This window comes from Raphanus sativus, unplaced genomic scaffold (genome assembly GCF_000801105.2).
Source record: "Raphanus sativus cultivar WK10039 unplaced genomic scaffold, ASM80110v3 Scaffold3122, whole genome shotgun sequence".
NCBI classification, from domain to species: Eukaryota; Viridiplantae; Streptophyta; class Magnoliopsida; order Brassicales; family Brassicaceae; genus Raphanus; species Raphanus sativus.
This window is the reverse complement of record NW_026618429.1, coordinates 1-11,654: the sequence shown is the minus strand read 5'-3', so window position 1 is coordinate 11,654 and position 11,654 is coordinate 1. Positions and strand designations below refer to the sequence as shown.

At 34.7% G+C, this 11,654-nt stretch overlaps 2 non-coding genes and 1 pseudogene across 2 annotated transcripts; 1 reads left to right on the top strand and 2 right to left on the bottom strand.

The window, feature by feature from the left end:
- The first annotated feature begins 1,187 nt into the window (after positions 1-1,187).
- On the top strand, positions 1,188-3,470 carry LOC130506327 (uncharacterized; annotated as a pseudogene).
- Positions 3,471-4,262: 792 nt separating this feature from the next.
- LOC130506329 (small nucleolar RNA U3) lies at positions 4,263-4,479 on the bottom strand. The gene has a single exon (XR_008941966.1). It is a non-coding gene; the product is annotated as a small nucleolar RNA U3 (small nucleolar RNA).
- Positions 4,480-5,947: 1,468 nt separating this feature from the next.
- LOC130506328 (small nucleolar RNA U3) lies at positions 5,948-6,164 on the bottom strand. The gene has a single exon (XR_008941965.1). It is a non-coding gene; the product is annotated as a small nucleolar RNA U3 (small nucleolar RNA).
- Between the last annotated feature and the right edge of the window lie 5,490 nt (positions 6,165-11,654).

Sequence of the window (11,654 nt, the reverse complement as noted above, 5' to 3'; positions counted from 1 at the left end):
GTTATTATTATTGTTGTTATTATTTAATCATTTAAATTCGTTTTATTTTGGAGTTAATTTATATATTTTTATTCATTAAGGATATAAACGATTAACCACTCTAATTTTTAATGTGAGAGCTCTTTATGTAAAATTTGAAAATATTCATATATTCGTTAAAACTATATACATGGATTATATTTTATTTTAAAAATATATTTTGATGTAAAAATTACTGGATCAACATAATAATAATTTTTGTAGATAATGAATTGAGAATCAAATTAATGAAATTCGTTTTTTAATTTGTGAGTAGTTCTATATTTAACAAATATAATCTAATTATGTATTAAGGATAATGAAGATTTTAAACGCTATAAATTTTTAACGTGAGAGAAAGAAAACCGCTTTGAATATAGTATTTATAAACTAAATGTTCTCTTTTCAGTTATATAAAATTGATAATTTTTCTTGATTAATCTTTAGTTATTTTTTCTGTTTTATTTTAGTTTTAAATTATTATTTAAAAAGATAATTTCAGATAACAACACAATATATATGTGTATATATCATATTTTTATTTTTTAATATATGTTAGGTTTCAGATAATTGCTCTTATTATTGTTATTATTTTTTGTAATCATTTAAATCGTTTTTATTTTGGAGTTAATTTATATATTTTATATTCATTAAGGGTATTAAACGATATTAACCACTCTAACTTTTAATGTGAGAGCTCGAAACCAAAATTTACTTCGCAAATAATAGTATAGATTAGTTGTAGATCACTGATCATGTCTAAAACACCGGCACATACCTACCACGCTTGTGTGACGAAAGGACACTAGTTATACAACAGAGTGACTAAGATAACTATTAATTAGGTGTAAAATCTGGTCTAGATGGAACAATAGAAAATATTACAAGCACAAGGGACACTCTGTACACTAATTTGAGAGATGGGTCACCAACTCAATAGTTAACCCTGCGTCACTGTCAAAAATTTCGTAGTGTGTTTTTGTGGCCTATTTAGAGCCCACATACTAAGTGGCCGAAAAGTAGCTTGCTAATGGTTTCACCTTTTCATAGACAAACACCTTGCCGTTTTTTATTATTATAAGACTGTCGCAATCTTGTAGTTGCCTTCCCCTCCTGCATCTTTTGAAACCCTTTCCTACCAAACTGGTTCCTTGGTAAGCCCCCCTCTCTCTCTCTGTCACTCACGACGAATCAAGATGTTTGCCAGGAACATTAGATTAAGAAAGGAGTATCTCTACATGAAAAACTTGGAAGGTGAAGAGCGTCGGCTCTATGAGAAGAAGCGGAAGATAAGGGAAGCCCTGCAAGGTCCACACTGATTTTTTATTTTTTTTTCTTTTAACTCTCTTAAACAATCTATAATTTTTTGTTGTGATTTGGGTTTATGTTTGAACAGAAGGGAAGCCGATTCCTACTGAGCTCCGAAACGAGGAGGCGAAGCTTCGTGAGGAGATTGATCTTGAAGATCAAAACACCTCCGGTAAGAATCCTCATGTTTTTTTTGTGAAGCCTGTTGTGTACTAAATTCTACTGTTGTGTATATAATTGGAGCTTATTGTTTAATAAGCTCGAGGTTCCAAGTTATTGTTGGTTTCAATACATAGTTCAATATATTCTGTTCGAAACTTGCGTAATTAGTATACGTTCATTCTTTGGCGTAATTAGTATACGTTCATACTTTGTGTAGTTAGTATATACGCTCATTCGTTTGAAACTCTTGTTGTCAGTGTCATTATTGTGGTTTGTCGCTAAAAGTGGATAATCTTTGTCTCATGTTGTGAAGTAGTTCCAGGGAGTCATATTGATGATGAATATGCAAAAGCAACGGAAAAAGATCCCAAGATTTTGATGACTACGTCTAGGGATCCAAGTGCTCCTCTAACGCGATTCGTTAAGGTATATATATATATATAATATATATTGAATTTAGTTTCAGTACTCTCGTTGAATAGATGTTTACCATTAATTATTGTGTGGCTTTTTTCTTCCGTGTTACTTTTTACAACGTTTAGGGGCTTGGTGATTGATTATAAACCTTTAATTGCCAGGAGTTGAAGAATGTATTTCCTAACGCCAAGAGAATGAATCGTGTTAGTCAGGTATATATTTGTCTTCTTCTGCCTTTCTGTACTAAATCTAATCATCATCTTATATAAATCTAGTTTTGTTTTCCAATTGGTCACTCCTTGTGGTTTCTCTCATATTTGTCGTTAAGTTCAGCTCTAATGGTATTTTAGCTCCCTTTGGACCATTTTGTTTCCTGGCTGTAACTATCGCATCCATGCCTTTAATTACCTCAGTAGTTATGCGTAACATAGGTTCAAAGATTTGAACGTGTAGATGAGTAAGTGACTTACTGTAAGTCTATTAGGAGTTTGAGTATGCTGGACTACTTGTAGTGACTTTTCTACAACACAATACCCATTTATATACTGAATTGTTTCTTTGTGCAGGTCATTTCTGAGATTATTGAGATGGCGCGTTTCGCATGATTATAGTGATGTGATATTTGTTACTGAGAACCGTGGTAGGCCTGATGGCCTTATCGTCTCTCATCTCCCATTCGGACCAACTGCTTACTTTCAATTACTTAATGTGGTAAGTACCTCTTCATCCTAATGATTTTTGTCTTTTCAAATCTTTCCTTTTACTTAACAACTCCAGCCTTTCTTTTAGGTAACAAGGTACGATATCCAAAGCAAGAAAGCAAACGGGAAGATGTCTGAGCAATATCCTTACGTCATTTTTGACAACTTTAACAAGCCAGGTATATTCTGTTAGAACAGATTCACTTCCTTCTTTGCTCCAATGTTAAACCAGTTTTGTAGAGTTTGTTTACTGTATTTTTTCTTTGGCAGATGGGTAAAAGAGTTGGGAGCATGTTAAAACACATGTTCCCAGTTCCAAAAACTGGATGCAAGACGTATAGTTACTTTCCGTAATAAATCTGATTATATTTCTTTCAGGTAACAAGTTTTTTGTCCTAAGATATTGCATGTTTTCGTTTGTTTGTTTGTGTGGATTCTTGATAGAAAATGATTCTGGGCATATATATATATATAAAAATAGGAATCATTGTATGATAAAGGAGAAGGAGGGCCAAATCGATAGAGTTAAAAGAAGTCGGTCCTCGGTTTGAGTTGCGGCTCTACCAGGTAAAAGTGCATTGTTTCGGTTTATTCTGTCTTGATTCGATTTGGTTTGTTAAATTGTATAATGAATATATATCAATCAGGTTCCTTAAATATCAAATGATGTTTCTTGGTGATGCAGGTGAAATTAGGAAAACAATGGAACAAGAGGAAGCAGAGATGGAATGGGTTCTTAGACCCTACATGAACTCTGCTAAAAAACGCCGCTTTATCGGCCAATAATGATGATTGATGATACTCACATGCACGGCTTCTAAACAAACACTTTACAAAGTTTTTGTTTCACCTTTAATTTCGTTGTTTTGAGAAAAATTGCGATTTGATTCTTGGATGATTAGAATTAGCACCGACGTGCTAACTAAAAAGGATAAATACAATATACAACGTTCAAATGATTAAAAAAAGTGATGAGTTTAAAAGTAAAATGTGGCAATTCTCTTAGGGTATATTGAATCGTTATGGTTTGGTAGTAACTAAATCAGTACAAATCCAATACGGTAATACCTCCAGTCTTTTTCAACATGATCATGTGTCCATTTCACAGCTGCTAGTGAGTTTTTGATAGGACTTTCTCAAGCTTCTATCCAAACAGTTCATTTACAATCTACGGTAGCAAACTGAGACTGTTTTTATAATCTCAACTAGTTTTCAGTGATATGTGTTTCTTAAAAATATCTCAGAAAAGGGTCTGCCCAACTTGTGTTTGAATCATAACATCCCAGAGTTCACATAAGTTCTTCTCATAATTCTATTATGAAACAAATTTATAAGTCGAGAGTCAAACGACAGGCAGAAATATCTCTGTAGATCACTCTTGTCTGAATGAGTTTCAGCTTCAGAAGACACGACACAGAGCTCAAGTGCCTTATATGTACAAACACTTAAAAAGAGTGTAGTAAGCATCACCAAAGCTTAAAATAACGAGTCTATAGAACAGATCCGTTCAAGTAATGTCGTGACCTCGACCTTCTTGGCTTCGTTCTATAAACAACACGACTGCTCTGTCCATTACCGGGGAGAAAAAACAACACTGCTTTATACATTGCGGTTTCTAACCTCAGTGCACTAAAAAGAAATCAAAGCTAAAAAAAAGCCCTGTCAGGACAACCGTGCGACCACTACGGAGAGATCAAGACCTAACCGGAAGCGATCCTCTACAGTGCGGAGCCTCCGAGGAGTATCGCAACCGTTAATCACACTCAAATCGCACGGCCATGATTCATCAACCAGGTTAGAGGGCCTGTCTCCTTAGAAATCAAGGATACAGAGGTACGAGCCTATAGAACAGATCCTGTTCAAGTAAGGTCGTGACCTCCACCTTCGACTCTGCACTTTATAGATAGCTTGACTTCTCTGTCTATTTAACGATATGGGGACGTAATAAACAACATCTCACACTTAATACGCCATCGTTTGGTCCCCCAAATGACCTATTTCAATACGCAGCCCTTTTCTCCCCTCAAAAGAAAATACAATACCCCAAATGGCAAATACAGTAAAGCAATGAGAGAGACTAAAATAAGACGTGAATGTTGATCTTTTAACTCTGTTTGTTTTGCTAACATAACACACTCAACTATGGGAAGTGGAAACCGCGCGCGTGATCACTGATGGGCTTGAGCTGCGGGGTCCGGCCATTTGAGTAAACCTGGTGGCTCAGGGGAAGATATACTGATTTCATAACTACAACAGCATTTTGGAATCATTTTGAACTTTGTACATTAGAGATTATGTTTCAAATAATACTTAAAAAAAAAAGATCAATATGTTGTTTTATGGTTTAAGGTTTGGTTAGTAACTAATCAGTACCAATCCCATCCTCCAGTCTTTTTCCACATGATCCTGTGACCACCATTCAAGGCTGCTTTGTGACTTGTGAGTTTGATAGGCCTTTTTTCAAGTTCCATCCAAACAGTTCATTACAATCTAAGAAGGTAAAAACTGAGTCTAATTTGTATAATTTTAATTATTTTTCAGTTATGTGTCTCAATATCTCAGAAAAGGGTCTGCCCAACTTGTGTTTTTGTATCATAACATCCCAGAGTTCACCTAAGTTCTTCTGCTCATCATTCTACTAAGAAAATAAAATTATAAGTTTGAGAATCAAAACGGCAGGCAGAAAGTAACAATCTAGATCACTCTTGTCTGAATGAGTCTGAGCTTTAGAAGACACAGAGCCCAAATGACTTATATCTGCATCATTCTAATAAACATGGCTGCAGGCAGAAATACAGATATGACTCATGATAAAGAAGCAATTGTGGGATAGTTTTGAGCATGTTACATTATAATATGTTTCAACTTCACAAATTAACTCAGAGATCAGCAAATTTTTATGCTTCAAGGTTTGGTAATAATATTGCTAATCAGTACATGTCCACTTGCCCATATTTTTCAACTTTATGGATCTTCTATCCCTTTTTTCTTCCCGGTCCAATATTTGTTCCCTAAAGTCTGAGTTTCTTCCCACATGATCATATGCCTGATATTCAAAGGCTGCCCCTGAGGTAAAGAGAGTACCCGGACCAGCAAGAAAGTTCAAAAAGTCTGCTATCACAATGGCAAAAATGCCAGAAATAACAATATGAGAAATGTAGAATCAACGAAAGCTTTAATCATTTTTTTCTTACAGCGAGAACCCAAAGAATATGACAGAGTGAACTCTGCTAACAAAAGCAATATAACTCAAGTAGGTGAGGCGACTGTTTGAGGTTTATGCCTTGAAAGTTATAACATCCTCATCAATGCCAACCATACTCTCATAAACGAAAAAAGAAAGCCTGTCAGACAACCGTGCGACCACTCTGGAGAGATCAAGACCTAACCGGATAGCGATCCTCTACAGTGCGGAGCCTCCGAGGAGTATCACAACCGTTAATCACACTCAGATCGCACGGCCTTGATTCATCAACCAGGTTTGAGGGCCTGTCTCCTTAGAAATCAAGGATACAGAGGTACGAGCCTATAGAACAGATCCTGTTCAAGTAAGGTCGTGACCTCTAGCTTCGACTCTGCACTTTATAAATAGCTTGACTTCCCTGTCTATTAACGATATGGGACGTAAATAAACAACATCTCACACTTAATACGCCATCGTTTTTCCCCCCACAATGACTTGTTTCCAATATGCTGTCGTTTTCTCCCCTCAAAAAAAAAAAATACCAATACAACCAATACAGTAAACTTGGTGAAGAGACTGAAACAGAGGTTTCTCGGTTTCTTCTCTGTGTATCTTTTGAGTCGTAATTTCGTTTCATTACAAGTTTCTGGTAGATTTGTTTGTGACGGCACTTCATAATGTTTCTCACGCTCTGTCTCCTCAGTGCCGAAGCTCTTACCCAAGAAGTTCATAGTTTCGTTCGCTCTCAATCGAGTGATTCCACTTCTGCGTACGTTTGATGAAGAAAGCTCTTGGGCTGTAGGATACTTTCTCAAGATGCAGACCAATACTTTGTTCTTGTCAAGCCAAGAAGAATTATACTGGACCATCTAGAAACCGTTCTTGTGAAATGAACCCTTTGTTGTTAATTTGAGGTCACTACAGTTTGTTTTTGTATCGTCATTGCCAAGCTAAGAATACTTGTCAACTTTGATCTTTTACTCTGTTTGTTTTACGACATGATAGACTCAACAATGAGATAACATATCTTTCTCTTCAGCATTCACGCCAAGATCAAGTACTTTGCACCCAAACACTTGCGATCCGTTGTGTTTTCCCTTGATATCAGTACCAAACAGTCTTACCATCATATAATGTCTGGTAGACGGTCTGATAATGATCAAGGATCATGTATATATGAATTAGAGGTTTGAATTTATAAATATTGATAAATTAAACTAATTCTTTATAGTTCACATTAAATCTAATCACACTTTCAATAGTTCACATTAAATCTAATCATACTTTTCAATTTACGGAGGGATATTCTTTTTTCTAAGATTACTTCAGTGAACTATTGCTTTTTATCTTTGATTACTTGATGTTCTGCTCTTTGATTAACTATTTATTTTGTTTTGTTTATTGATACTATATCGTTTCATCTTACAACTTACAAATTATTATATGATTCACTTTTTTTTGTGTTTTGATTTATGAACTTGTTATAAAACTAAGTGGGGAAACGTGTTTCTTGTTATTAATCTCGACCAAGAGTCTTACATATATATATACATCAGGTCGTGTTTATCCTAAGTGGATAAGTACAAACAGTCGATAAGCATTATCTCCTACGGTCGGTACGGTCCTGGTCGGTCCGGTTATGTCGATCACAATCTGGTACATAAACACTCCTCTTTGATCGACACATCCAGTACTGGTTCGTTGCATGCTTAAGTTGCCTCATTAAAACCTCTCCTGGAAAACCCCTAAAACCAATGTGGCAAAATGGAAAACCATGGACAGGAAAAAAGTACAACACATGAACTCCCCCTGATGAATGCATCACTGTAGATCTTTGGACGATGCATTCCTATCTGGTCGATGAGCTTCTTGTAATACTTTGTAATTTCGCCGGCTTTCTGGAACTTCATTTGGACATGGTCAAGACGTGCTCCTTTGATGCTGACCACTCGACAATGTCTTCATGTTCTGGTCGGATGGATGATGCTCAATCAGTACTCGGATAGTACTCGACCAGTACTTGGATGTACCTCTATCCTGCGATTAAATCTTTCTTGCAGGTCTCTCATGTCCCACGGTTCCTCTAGTCTCATGGCTTTGCCATACCGTGGAAACTTTCATTTTATTATTGACTCAGACATTCTTCTGGTCACTTTCTCTGGATGATGTCTCATGACTCTTTTCATTTTGTCGTAGACAATGCTATGTTTTTCGAAAACATACATGTTAAGTCATAGACCTTGTCATCACACGCCAATATACTCATATATGGCTAAGGTTTCTACTCCCATCATATTCTGTCCAAAATCAATCGATAACTTGTATCATTGAAATCATTGAACCATTGAACCTCTCTTTAGGTTGGTTTGGTATAAACATAAACACAAGGAATTATAATATCCTCTATAAGGATCTATGGACTGATTGTACTAACTATTTTCTTAGTCTATCATTTGCAACTGCCTTGTTTCAATCCATGAATAGCTTTAGGAACAAAACTATTCTATGAGAATTTCTTTCTCATCTTTCTGATACTCTTATCATCCTTTATCCAGTGATCAATCATGCTGCTTACTACATTTCTCTTTTCTTATATCCAGACCTTTATCATTTTTCGAATTTTGTAGTAGCATCCACCACATAGGAGTACATCTCCTTATAATCTGTTCCTTGGTCTTTGTGAGTATCTTGTATAATCAAGCCATTCTTTGAATGCTGTAAATATGAATATGAACACCTTAGTCATGTCTCACGGTTTCTTTTCTTTCCCACACATGACCTATTTTTCACTGGTTTTAGTGTTGTTCATGGACCACGGGGAGTGTCATTTCTCCCCCTCATGTACATGCTATAAATATTTTAGATGCTTGGAACATTATAGCCTATTGAGTTTCCCTTGTGTACATGTTACACAACGTGAGATTCTATGGGATAACTCTTTTGTGCCTTTTTTCGATATCAATCTTTGCATCAATTTTAAATACTTGGATGGCTAGTCCAGTCATGCCATAAAGTGTATAAAATTTCGTGGTCAACCTATCTGGTTATCTAGGCCTTTTGCCTTTATCATACTAATCTTTTAGCATAGTTTAGATCAGTTGGAGTACAGTCTCGACCATTTTTATGCCTTGGGCGATTTTTACTTTCTTTATAATCTTAAGGAATTTATATTTCTTTTGCCCATTGGTTCAATGTGGAAACCATTCATTTTCAAAAATTTATAACTCAAAATGGGTCTTTTATTTGGTGTGAATAATTCATGCCCCCTTTAGGCAATGCCTTTGGTCGGATAATTTTAATTACTATACTCTTTTTTTTAAAAAAAAATCATTTGTCATTTATCATTCAAGAAATTATCAAGCAAGTCAAACATGATAATATAAAACTAAAACAACTCTTATTATATAAAAAAAATATAAATGACAAACAAATCAAAACATAAAATCAGAATGTCGAAATCTCGATTCTTAGGCAATGTATAAGCCGGCCACTCCTTTTATTATTCTGGACGTGGCTTCTTTGGATTCACCCTTATTCTCTCCAGCCTTATTGGCTTCAGGAAGTCTCATCTCACTGGTTTTCTTTAGTATCTCATTATTCTTCTCAGCTTGTAATAGATACGAGATCAAATTCGTATAAGTGGTGAAACATTTTTTCTGTAGGTATATTGTAACAATAGATCCCTTGGATCAGCTGCGAGGAATGACTTTTCCAGTAAATCTTCCTCTGTTACCTCTTCACCACATAGTTTCAATTTAGAAACGATTTTGATTAGAGCTGAGTTATATTCATCTACGGACTTAAAGTCCCGAAATCTGAGATTTATCCACTCATGCCTAGTAATTTTGTAATAACACTATTGTGTATCTGGATTTTAACTCTGTCCAAAGGTCTAGAGGGTTCGCAATATTTAGATACTGATCTCTGAGATCCTCAGTGAGATGTTGGCGAATAATTGTTACTGCCCCATATTTTTCATTTTCAGTTGCATACTCGCCTTTGATGATACATCTGTCAAGTCCTCTTATCTTCAGGACAATTGCAGTGTTCATGGCCCATTTTAAATAATTATCTCCAGAGAGATTAAGGGCTTGATAATCCAAATTCGACATCTGAAAATATAGATTTTAGAGTCTTATTATTTGACTTATAATCGGATTCAAACAATGCATTTTGGTTTCTTTCAACCTTTTATTTATGCAATGTGATTTGGTTTCTTTCAACCATTTATTTATAATTCAATCCAATTTTTTTTTAGTCAATATAGCAATGCAGGTTTTAGTTTCTTTCAACCTCTGAATTTATGCAATGCAATCCAATTTTTCTTTCAATCTAGCAATCTGATTTTCTCATATGATCAATCAATTAAAAAATGTTTTATGATGCAACCTTAGCAATCATTGTCTACATGATCAAGATGAAAAAAAATTAAAATCAGATCAAATAATTGATTCTAGATGATTTAAAATATTATCGGATTCTAGAGAGAGAAAAAAGGGTTTAGGGTTTCGAAAATATATGGTTTCATTTTTTAATAATTATTTTCGAAACCATTATATGACTTAAAAAAAAATCAGATCAATCTTAACAATTATAGCATTTTTCTAATCTTCCAAAAGAAAATGAAAGTTTCCAGCAACTTATAAAAGACAATTTCTCAAAAACAGAAGTTTTTAGAAAAGTTAATTTTGCATTCTATCAATCTGGAAAACGTTCAATTATGGTTTTAAACTAGTTTTACCAATCTTCCATTATTCTAAAACTAATATGGAAGTTTTCAGAAACCATAAAAAGTAATTTTCACAAAAACCGGAAAGTTTTGAAAAAAGTAAAATTTGCAACTTTGCAATCTGGAAAAATCCGAAATTTTTCAAGCAATCTCCAATGATTCAACCAAAATCAGAATGAGATCCTAACAATCGTTTCTAGGTGATTCAAATAATTCAAACAATCACACACTTTTTATGCACTTTTTCGGTATGAAAAATTTACACTATGACTATGTGATTAAAAACGAATCTGAAGAAACTACTTATATGGTTTCTTAGTTAGGATTTATCATGTGGTTTTTGGTGAATTTTAATTAATTTTCGGAATTTATTTGAAGGGGTCAATTTCTGACCAGAAACCGAAAAATCGTTTTTCACATAGTTCCAGACCAATGGGTCGGATTCTGATGATGGAAAACTAACTTTGGGGATTTTTAGGAGATTATCATGAATTTTAATTAATTTTTAGACCATAATACATAATAGGTCATATTTAGGGTTTTAGTTACTTTATAGATCAATAGATCAAGCTGTGAGATTCAAAACCATTAGGGTTTTAGTTTAATTGTTAGAAACAATCTCTGTTGGACTTGAAAGCTCCAACTTACTCAAAGGATTTTGGGATCTATTATCTTAGGGTTTGGGGTTTTTGCAAATTTTAATAGTCTTAAACCTTTATCAATACAACCAAATTCAGTATGGGTTCTCTTTTAGATTTCAGAATTTTAATTACCTAAACTTTGATGTTTGTAGAACCGGACCACCGAGAGCAGGAACGAGTCGGATCGCGAACTGCATGACCGGAACGGATAAAAAATTGGTCGCCTCTTCTTAACCTCCAATTGGGTTGAATGGAATTTATGAATCAAGGGTTTGATCTTGGTTAGACCTTAAACATAAGAGTCAAAAACAAGTTAAAATAATGATCAAACACAAATTGTAAAACAAAAGAGGAGATTAGAGTTTTAGGGTTTTTAGGGTTTCTGGCGGCGCTTATTGAAATAGAGCGTGAAAGCGCGTCTAAGATCGGATCGACACAAGGTTTATGGTGATCTGTTCGTCTCGTCAAGAGCTTCAATTTGATATATTACTCGT